This window comes from Etheostoma cragini, chromosome 18, assembly GCF_013103735.1.
Source record: "Etheostoma cragini isolate CJK2018 chromosome 18, CSU_Ecrag_1.0, whole genome shotgun sequence".
Taxonomy (NCBI): Eukaryota; Metazoa; Chordata; class Actinopteri; order Perciformes; family Percidae; genus Etheostoma; species Etheostoma cragini.
The window spans coordinates 10,962,288-10,971,231 of record NC_048424.1 but is presented as its reverse complement, the minus strand read 5'-3'; positions in this window follow the sequence as shown (position 1 = coordinate 10,971,231).

Genomic DNA, 8,944 nt, shown 5'->3' with positions numbered 1-8,944 from the left:
CACACACACACACACACACACACACACACCATGGTAGGGGAGCAAACAGTGCATGGTTGTTTACCCTGCTTATCAGTGGTGTTGTAACAAGCAGAAGAACACAGGCTGACCTCAACGCACACATGCAAGAAACATCTCTGGCACAAAAAGGTCCAAAAATCGAACAGTATAAAGACATATGTTCATTCTCTGGTTATATAACCTTCCTTGACATACCACAATTCATGATAGCAAAGGTCTATTTTCTCACACTTAGGGAAGCCATGATAATGAGTACAGATCATGAACTATTAGCCAACATCACTAATAAATCTCCCTTAGTACTCCTTAACGCTCCGTCTGATCTCATCTGCCATAAAAAGAGGCTTGTCCTGTACAGTAACCATCTCTTTTCAGAAGAAAAAACCCAGTCTCCACTCATAGGTGAAACTATGAGCCCCAGCTAACACTGGCCAATAAATAACAGCTATAAATTCCTATATGAATTATGACTGTGCCTGCTCATTTATGATTGTGTGATAAGTCAACTTTTCATGTGCTGCACAGCTAGTATTCCAGTGAGAGGCAAAAGATATAAGGTAAATGTTGAAGGTAACTTGAGTGTGTGCTTACTGAGTGTTTACATGTGTACGCCGTTTGATGTGTGTGTTCTCGTGTATGTGTGCATGTGTGCATGTGTGTGCGTGCGCTCATGCAAACCCTCCCACTCTCACACTAAGACTCTGGTTAGTCCAAGCCAGCGCCACATCAGTCCATCATCACAGATATGGCTTGTGGTTAGATAGCAAGTCCGGCGGCGCACAAGACATTTTGTCCACTCTGTCATGTTTACTTATAATGATAAGCTTTGATGGATTCCCTGCAAGCTATAGACGCCACAGTGCACACACACACATGCTCAACGATTCACACATGCACAGTACCAGAAAAGCAACAAAGAAAGAGGAAAAAGTAGATAAAACAAGTTCACAATATTAGCAATAAAACACCATTAATACACATTTCAGTATTTATCTTTAACAAACAAAGCAAAGGCCTCAGAAGGCTAAATGTCACAATTAGAGGTTGTTCTGTTTTGCACCCATCTTGGAAAGGAAAAAAAAACAGCTGATGGAAAAAAATAATAATAATTTGCCACTATTGAGATCGGTCAAACTTGTTTTGGCACAAGAGAAGGCCAAGTGAAGGGAGTACATGTGTTTAGAAATGGACTGCTTGTGTGATGATTTTTTCAAATCCAGCATAAGCAGCTCCATGAGAAATATTTTACAAGCTCAAATGTTTTTTATTCTTTCAGCAAAAACACCTCACTACGAACTGTGAATTTGTTTTAGTCTAATCAAAAGCTTTTGCAGACTCCATGTTGCACTCTGTGATCTGCTGATTGGCCTGTACAGTGTTTCCATTGGGTTGGTTTACTTTAGCTGGCATGTGGCCGGACCACAGACTGGCTCGCTACAACTGTTCTAGACCAATTAAAAAGACTAATGAGGCCCCCGCTTATCATGTCAAGCAGAGGGCAGAGAGGCGGGCACCGAGAACATGGCCGACCACAAAGAGAGCGGAGGAGACAATACAATGTTGGTTAGAAAACTGTTCTCGTGATGCTTACTGCCTCTGACTGATGGCTTGGTAATAAAATGCAAAGTAAAAACCCACTTCACGTCTCTTTGTGATCCATTTACAATCTCTGTTAATGAATCAATCTGTTCAAACACACCCTTCCCAATAAGCACATACACATATAGTATTCAGGCTATGTACATAAAAATCTTGACTATGGTGCAAAGAACAAAGTCGTTGAATCTTTCATGTGGTTTCCTGTTCTTTGCTATCTTGCCACTTTAGACGGAAAATGCAAATTTGGAATACTGAGTGGCATCTAGATGAATCTGACTTGGGATGCGCAAAACAAAAACCACCGTGGCTGAGTGCAGAATGAGAATGAGAGGTGTGTCATCAAGCCCCTCTTTAAGCTTTAATATGGAAATTGCCACCAAGAACACATTAGAAGAATTTCATGTAAAGTAGATCAATGTATTCACCCCATTACACTCATCTTTGTTGTTGTTTCAGGACATGGTAGTCAGTTCATAAAAATATCCTCCACATATTTTTCACATTTTTGCACTTGCTGACAATGCCACTATATTACAAATAATATCAGTATTTTGAACTCTTGGAGCATCCACAGCACAAGCTGTTGCCTGTGTCATCTTTAGCAAGTTACATTTTATTCTTGTTCCCACGCACACAACTATTTTTAGAGTGCACCTTAAGTTCACCTTTCGTTTTTTTCCCCTCCTAAATTTCATAGTTATTTACACCCAAGGACATTGCAGCCACTGGTGAAATTTAGGGAGTGTGTGTCTGACAAAGAGAGTGAGGGAAAATGACAGCGAAAGGTGGAGGCGAAGGAACAAGCAACTCAGAAACAACGGCCTCCTTCTTTCTCTGATTCTTATTTTACATCTCACCCCTCCTCTCGCTCTGTCAAGGCCACTCTTCTCTTCCTCCTACTTGCTCGGCCGAGAAGAGGTCAGAGTAAGTGAGAGAGCAATAGACACACACTGCAACCGTTACAAATCTTCTCCGCCTTATCGAGGACAACACACTGATAAGTGTGTCTCCACTCCCCATCCGACAGATCCATCTCCGAAAACATCTGAGACACACGTACAGTACGTGGATATATATTTCTGTGTAACTGGCAGATTGATGGTTAAATTCCCTCCCATTCTGGTAAATGAGTCAAACCACAGATGAGTTGCGGTATAGGGTTGAGTTAGGTGGTTTCAGTGGGCATACTGGTGTTAAGGGATGATAATTAACAAGGTTTAGATGACATGAGTTCAGTGTGTGTCTGTGTGAGAGTGTGTTTACACATGTTGGGAGTGCTGCACCTGCAACTAATGATGTGAAACTTGCCAAACTCATCTGCTGCAGGCCTCCACGCTCCACTCACTCCCCTCAGATCAACTTGCACCTGTTAACCCGTACCAACACACACACACACACACACACACACACACACACACACACACACACACACACACACACAGACATACCTTTTACAGATGATATTTTTTGGCATGACAATAGCCATTCCACCTCTCAGGGCTAAGTGCCTCCTTAACCTAGACACAGGCAATTAATTCCCAGATTTGTTCCTCTAGTGAATTCACGTCTTATGGACTAATACCAACCCTGACATCATAATCTGTCAACTGCACTTCAGCTTCTTTTATGGAGATACATGGGCTGACAAATGTCAGCTTTATCTTTATATGAAATGACTAATAATATCTGCCATATACAGTTTTATCAGGGTACTTGGGGAATCGCTTTCTTAGGAGTGAGGATGAAAACGTGTAATTTATAACACATAACAATATTCCCTGATCTTTCTGCATTTTATTTTTGTTCACTGGAAGTCAGTCACTGCTGCGTTATTACAACAAACATGATGGGAGATAACAAAGTACAGTGACATTGCTACCTTGGGCTGTGTTTGAAGCAAAAAGACAAGCTATTCTCATGGAAGTGGATGAGAAGATCCTTCTATTTAGATGTTCAGCAGTTGGGAATTCTATTAGGAAACAGCTCATTACTGTAAGTGCACAATTTGTATCTGCCGTGGGTGAAATACCCTACTTGTGTTTATTTTAGACGCAATGAGACCACAGAGTCTATGCATATGAAAGATACTTCTAATAGCAAGATGTGAACATAATATGCACACATGCAGATGGTTGTGTATGCATTTAGATGTAAGTTTGTTCCCCTTTTTATAAAAGATCAAGATTTACCAGCTGTGCTGGTGCAACGCCTGGCTGGTGAGGCCCGTAGCCACGATTTAAGTTATACTCAGGTCGTGAGTGACCCTATATGTCTTTTTATTATTCAATGAAATGTTTAATTATGACTTTTGTAAAAGAAAAAAGAAAAAGTTAAATGACTCAAAACATGAAGGTAATGTTTTAGCAATCTTGACAGTGGCGGAAATTAAATTCCAAAGTAGAAATAATGAAGCCTTGATTTATTTAACATTTCTTGTAATATTATTGGCCTGAAGTAGTTAAATGTAACAATTTTTAGGGTCTCAGCTTAAAAAATACCCTCAGTGTGTATGCTTTTAACTGTATAAACTCCCCCTCCCAAAATTGAAAAGGTGTTTTTTATGACTTAACCGTATGTCCTCACCTCTGTGTGTGTTTTCATGGTGGACGTGCAGGGCCCCCGGGTCAAGGTGGGCAGGGTCCGTATTAGTTCCCACAGCCTGTGTGGAGGCAGCCTCCGTTGCGCTATCAGCCTCCGTCTCCGGCTCCCCAGCACCAGCGGGCCCCCTGACGTCAGCCCTGGCCTGATAACGGGGTCCACAGAAAGCAGTAGGGGCAGGTGGGGGAGGGGGGCAGATGGAGGGATGAGGTGGAAGAAGAACTGCCGGCGAAAGGGAGGGAGGGAACGAATGGGGTTACACTAACAGAGCCAGTGGTGGATAAGACCCTCAGACAGATAAGACGGAGCAGAGTGTGGAGCCTCTTTTGTTTTCCACTGCTCCTCCTGTCTGGTGGCTTCTCCGTTCCCCTCCTCTCTGACATTCCCTCCTTTTTTCTCCACTTTTGACTTCTTTTTTTTCAGATGCAACCAATTTGTTAACCTTTTCTCCTCCACCACGCCTCCTCTCCTAAACGAAAATAGTCCTGCTGCTATTGGGCATGTGCCCAACGACCATCCCTGGATTGAGGCACCTTTTCTCCTCTGGCTTCCTGGTTGGGTTCTTGTTTTCTCTCAAAGTGTTTTGAGATTAGGAGGAGTCTGCTTCTGACTGACATGAGAAAAGAACGTTTTCGACATTGATGAAAAGTTCACACACGTTTCAATCCTCCATCCTTCTCTTGTTCTTTTTCCGTCCTACTCTGCATCTTCTTACACCTCTTTGACCATCGCTGTGTGAACTCTACACGAACTCTTCAAAGATACCAGAATCCATTGTTTTTATGATGTCACCTCACCTTTACCTAACCTGAATCTTACCCTTAACTTGACCCTCCACATGCAAACAAACAAACAAGCTTTCTCTCTGGAAATAAACCCAATATTAGCATATTAAACACTGTCTTTGCATTTGTGTGTGCGTGTGTGTTCCCTATTTTCGCTTCAGGCCTTTGCTTGCCTGCGGACTTTGGCCAATGCTTATCACAGAGAGAGGTCCTGGGATCCCTGAGTCTCCATTGCTAAAAATACACTTAGCTCACAAAAACACACAAACATGCACACACACTGTGGGTACCGTGGGGCATCCTCTATGAGGCTGTCAGTCAGATATCAGGCCAATATAATCTTCAATTTGGGAAATTGCACAATGGGCTATCTGGACAACACTAACCTGATTATAAAGAGTCACTAACAGAACTCGCTCAAATAAATGGCTGGTATTTGGGCAAGCAACACCCTGGAGTGGAATCTTAAATATTAGCCGTACAAGCATCAAAGAAATGTGTTAGTGAGTTGGTTAAGTAACTTTACAAACAGAGGAGACTATCAGAACTAAAGAGGTTTTGATAATTGAATTCTTATCATCCGTAATTGAGTGTTGTGTTGTGATGTGTTTGCGCTGCTCTTCAAACAGTGTGAACCAAGAGACCAATTCACCACTTGAGCCTGTCGCTTACGAGAACCTGCAACTGAGGAGTTAATAATTTATTCAAAAACTAAAAAAACAGTCCTGGTTAAAGGTGTGTGTGTGTATGTGTGTGTGTGTGTGTGTGTGTGTGTGTATGTGTGTGTGTGTGTGTGTGTGTGTGTGTGTGTGTGTGTGTGTGTGTGTGAGAAACACAGTAATCCACACACTCACAACAAAATGCTAACTGTATGGACACAACCAGAAATCCCTTGATAAAAACCTTGACTAATCTAAATTACTCACCCAAGCTTAACCAAAATATTACCAAAGCTTAAACCCCCAAAAGTGACCAAAAAATGCTTAAGTGAATGCACACAGGACGCAATATGATAAATAAAAGTGTTGCTTTTGTGGGATACATGTGACATAAACTGAAGTTAGTGGCTAGGGAAATGAACACAGACACACAGAGAATATATTTAAAGTTTTGACAAGTGCAGTGGTAGTCAGACAGAGACCTGCTTTGTGGCGAGAGTTTGGAGCAGAGCTTAAATGTCCCCACGGGGCAATTAGGTTGGCCCACAGCAGTCAGAACGAATAATCCTGTATATACAAAAGAAGTACAGCGATGAATAAAAATAGCAATGGAAACAAAATCATTTTGAGAAGCAGCGAGAAACCTGACACCGGGGGACTGTCCCACTCACAACTAACAGGCCAAATTGCGTTTACAATTACATTAAAAAAGTCAACACTTGCAATGGAAAGACATCCTTTTTTAAATCTCCAAATAAAATCCCATTTTATGTACACTTCTGTGTGTGTGTGCACTTTTGCAAAATGTCAAATTTGCAAGTGTGGCTCAATAAAGTGAATCATTCAGAAAAGTCAATTGAGGGTAATCAAATAAGAGGCAAACAAGAAAATTGAATGAGTGAACAACACAAAAAGGACTTGGAGTCGTCAGATATAATCCGAGGTGTTTATGAGCCCATTTGACAGACAAAGAAGTAAGATTGATTAGTTCTGTTGTGGATCATGGTCAGATAAAACATAGTGACATCAGCAGGAACAGATGCAGACAAGAATTAATACTTTATGCTTACTTTGCAAAACAGCATGCTAATGAAGAAGATAATGTGTGTGTTTCCCTGGCCTCTGTTGGCCCATATTGACAGGCTATTCTGCCTCCTGGCTTTTCCTGCGTCTCCATTTGAAGTCTTCTTCCTGGAGCCAGGAGTCTACTAGCCTCAGTGTGTGTGTGTGTCTCTGTGTGTGCGTTTGTGTGTGCAAGGAAGAAGGGGCGAAGGGCCAAAGTAAGTCACCGACCCCAAAATGATTGAACCTCTGCCCCAGCCAAGACGGGGACAGTTTTCCTGGTGCCTAGTTTAAACACACACTCACACACGCATGCACGTACGCACGCACGCATGCACGCACCACGCACACCCTTTCTCAGCAACAGTCTACTGCTGTCCGCCACATACCAGCATCTCTATCTAGTGCCTCACCCAACACCTCCTCATTCATACACACTGACAAAGACACACACACACACACACACACACACACACACACACAGCTCTGGCCTCTGTCACTGTCAGTGATATAGCCTGACATATGCAAACACACAAATCAAAACACACACTGTACTGTAAAATAACAGAAGAGCGGATGAACACTGTTTAAAAAACTGTAGTTTTTTGGTATTTTCTAAAACCTTTCACATACAGTATATACATGTATATATATATATATATATATACAAATATTTATAGTGATTACACTGTACTGGAGTAGCCTTATCTTGCCCAACAAGCTTCTTGTACAACATGCAAAACTAACAGAACCACAGACTGAACCTCTATACATTAACTGGAACCATGAACGCATGAATCATTTCTGACTTTGGTGCTACTTTAAGCCCTTGCAGGCTAACCGGGGCCCACGCCTTGATATTATTAGCCACCAATTGGTGGTTCTGTTATCAGCATGCAGTTACACATTGATGACAGTTCCCCATTTCCATTCAGACAATTTTGCTCTATTTGCCTTGACTTCTACAAGAGCGGGTGGGTGGCACTGAATCAATATATAGGCTGTATAGGGTTATAGGTTATTGTATAAGGCTCATGTACAGATAGACAGATTGTGTTTTGCTTGAGCCATTTAAATGGAAACGTCACCAATTTTACACATCAAAGTCTGTTACAGTCACAGGGCTTAGGGAGAACTCCAGCATCTGTGAATGTTGTATAAAGCTTTTTGTGGTTTTCTTTTGAGCTTTTGGAAATCTGATAGATGTCCTCAAATGATCTCGATTGAGTCTGCGTCAGTTGGGCCAGAAGACTACCAGTTTGAAAATTTAAAAAAATGTTGAGAGTGTGTTAGCTAGAAAGAACCGGTGTTTGAGTTCCACTGTGGGTAGTGTATAGCAGGTATGACAACAAAGAAGAATGCAAAGGAATATAAACATTTTGTGAATTAATTTGGATTTTTTTTAATCCGTCCATCTTGAGTCTAACAATGTAACAGAAGTGTAATGCTACATCAGTGGAGTACTGCTTTGGAGTGCTTGCAGTTGCGTGATACACACACACAGGTGTTTTCAATAATGTTATCTGACTAGAGCAGAGCTGCTTAATTAACATGTTTAGCTGGACCTGTTAATGTCAATGTGGGTCTTTCTTTTTTTAAACTCTAAATGATTGATTTTTAAGGGACAATGTAAATATATTAGCCATGAATTATGTAATTGTATGCATTTCAAGGAAGTCAATTCAATTTCATTTTCAATTTTCAATTCAAGAACACCTGCATGAACACCTGGGATGGAAGCACTGTTGTGGTGATGGTTGTTTTCAGACGATTGGGCTTTGAGCCTCCTTTCAAAACAACTTTAAGCTTTTTATTGATTTGCTTTACTCAATAAATAAACATATCACGTTTTTAATTTTTATTTTTAATTGATTTTACAGTAGACATGTTTAACTTGTAATAGCAGGAAAACCGCATGTCTAATTAATTACAATTGATAAAGGCTGCATTCCATTTAGGTTTGCCGGTTTGAGGGACCTGCTAATGCTCATGCTCTCCGAGGCACTTAAATGGAATGGAGTCATAATGAAAGTTATGTTTCAATTTTAAAATGTAGATAACTACGCTCATATACAGTATATTCCTCATATGATTGCCTTCTAATCAGATGATGTACAACATAGTGAATTTCCTCTTGTGGATAAGAAAGTTAAATGTGTTCATTTTACTAGAGGGGAACATAACTTCAACCTGTCTCGCTCTCTCTCTCTCTCTCTCTCT